Genomic DNA, 3,025 nt, shown 5'->3' on the forward strand with positions numbered 1-3,025 from the left:
GCTATAGTAGATGACCGCCCAAGTCTAGGCTATAGTAGATGACCGCCCAAGTCTAGGCTATAGTAGATAACCGCCCAAGTCTAGGCTATAGTAGATAACCGCCCAGGCCACAAGCATCGCTTGGAGTGGAGGAGTCCTTCGAGTGGTGACTAAGGGGTCTACAATCCTATCATCTTATATTGCAGACTTAGAGATTACCCCAGAAAGGAAAGTGAGAACACAGAGAATCATAATGATTTTAAGGGACAGGCCTAGTCGTAATATACAGTTTTGTGGCCTGAACCTACTAGGAACTTCCAAGGGAGTGTAAGAAATGTAGTTTTCCCATGTACCTCAGAAGAAGCGTTCTTTGTAGTCACTTCCTGCTCCAAGAAATCCTATTTATCCTATTCCCCACCTTCTGCTTCAGGAGAAACCCAGTTTGACCTGTGTAAGGGAATCTAAATAGAGTTGTCAAGGTAGATGGGGTAGAAAGAACGGTGTAGACCACAACATAGTAAGAGTGAACTGGCATGAAAAGTGAACGGCATTCCTAGCTAATGCTGTTCCAACTCCCCTTTCCTCTGAGACACTCTGGCAATCCCTTTGTAGTTGTTTCAAAGCCTGGGAAATCGTTCTGAAGACAGCACAGTCTATTGGTGGCACTGACTTTGGCAGCCTTATTGTTACTCTTAGCATTGACATAAGTCTGTTTTGAAGGCCTGAGGTTGGCTTTCCTTGAAATAAAATGAGGAAACCTGGGGCCTAGAGAGACTGCTCTTTCAGATGGTCCTGAGTTCAATTCCCAACAACACATGGTGGCTCACAACCATCTGTAATGTGATCCAATGTAGTATCTGAAGACAGCTACAGTGTATTCATATATATATATTTATGTATATGTATATATACATATATATGCATATATAAAACAAGTCTTTTTTTTTTTTTAATGAGAAACAGTAAGCTTGCAGGCCAATTTGGGCTAGTTTGGACCAGTTTGGGCCAGTTTGGGCTATTTGGTCTCCTGCCCAGCTACTTCAGCCAGAGAAAACAACAGATCCCATGTTTGTGGCATCCTAAATGCACAGGAGGCCGGAGGAGTACATACCGTCTGAGTCAGTAAAGAAAGAACAAACCCATTGCCCAAGCATTGATGAGTGGGCTCCTCTTTTCCCTAGGGCAGCCTCAGCAAGGCTGCTATAGTGCTTCAGTTTGTCTTCAGATCTGTAACAGACTCATCTAGGCTGTCTCTTAGTTGAAAATGATGTGGGTCTCTGCCCAATTGATGATTTCCTTCCCTCTCTATGGGGTAAGAGTTGACTTGTTCCCTAGAAGGCAGCATGGGGGACACAGAGGGAAGGTGGTGAGCGAGCCCGGAGGGTACACAGAACCACTAAGGGTGAACTGCTTCTGCTCAGTCTCTCTCTCTCTCTCTCTCTCTCTCTCTCTGATATTTATTGTTTATATTTATGTGTGGATGTTTGCTTTGCCTAGGGGCGTCAGATCTCCCCTGGGACTGGAGTTACTGATGGTTGTGAGCCACCATGTGGGTTCTGGCCATTCAGTCTGAGACCTCAGGAGAATATCCAGTGTTCCTTAACGGTGGAGCCATCTTTCTAGCTGTTCTGCCTCTCTTTTGCTTTAGCTGCCCCCTCCCCAAGAACGAGCATCTCACTTCTCATTATAAACACAAAATAGATTTCAAATACATTCTGCTGCCTGTTTTTGACTCTGTGAATCTCAGAACTCCCAAGCTCTGACTTGATCATTAGGATCTGCTCCTTCACCAACTGACAGTTGTGAACCAGGGTTGAAACCACTTGTATTCCAGTTGTTTATATAGATGAGCAACCTAGATGTATACAGTAGGACCAGTTCACAAAACCATGAGGCAAACACAGTCACACTTGGCTTCTTCACACAGACAGTGGCTGATCCCACTGTAGCATCAACCCCTGGACCCTTTATTGTCTAGTGGCATCTCCCAGACCTAGATGTTCACATAATTCAAAAAGAAAAGCTAGCTTGAGTTCTACTCCCCAGGAGCAGGACAGGCAGAGAGGCACACTGATTACAGCCATGTGCCTGTGGAAGGTGATGACTGCTGTGTGTCTGTGGAAGGTGCTCCACTGAGTCTTTACCTGATGTTCTCTGCCACTTTGAAGATCTGTCAGAGGCCGTGTGCTATAATACCAGACCCCTAAATACCCAAGGCTGGGTAATTTGCAAACATCAGAAGTGGAAATAGAAGATCAGTGTAATGGTTCTCCGGTGTTTGGAATGAGCTCCTTTCTGCTTCCAGGAGAGCGCCCTTCTGAAGGAAACTGGAATGCAGTGTTCTTGTGTGGTAGACAAGGAAGGTGCAAGTGGGCTGCTCTGCCCCTCTGGTCCTTCCTTCCCTGGACATTGGTCCACTCGTGAGGGCAGGGACCTCCTAAGATCATTACTGCCCACCTCAACACCAAAGGGAGTACTTGATGTACTACTCCCTCCAAGTCTGTATAGGAATTTGGTCCCCTGAGAACATCCATGCATAGATCTGTCATGTCTCTGTAGGAACCTTTGAAATATGGAGGGTCCTCATTATACCTCATGTCAGTGGCTCCCTGTGCCTGTATCCCATGTTTCTCACAAGGAGATGTGAGGGCAGGTGAAGGAAAGGAAGAAGGAGGGAAGACACCATAATAGATGTGACCTTCACAGGCTGGAGATGTGGAGGAGCAGTCATGAGCACTGGCTGTGAGTACCTAAGTTCGGTTCCCAGCACTCACAAGGGGTTCACAGTCACTTTGGTCCTGGGAAGTCTGAAGCCCCCTTCTGTTACCTTGAGCATTGCACACATATAGTGCACAGACATACACAGTGGCAAAACACCCATTTATATAAAATAAAAATAAAATGAAAAAAGAGCCAGCTACCAGGTACCCATTCCACCGTGCACATTCACATGTGCTCACCACTGGGCAGATTTCATGTCTGTTTCTCGAGTACAGAACAGGTTTCCCTCTCTCCATTGTATAAAACCCAAGTTCTAATCACAAAT

Source organism: Mastomys coucha, unplaced genomic scaffold (genome assembly GCF_008632895.1).
Source record: "Mastomys coucha isolate ucsf_1 unplaced genomic scaffold, UCSF_Mcou_1 pScaffold22, whole genome shotgun sequence".
NCBI lineage: Eukaryota > Metazoa > Chordata > Mammalia > Rodentia > Muridae > Mastomys > Mastomys coucha.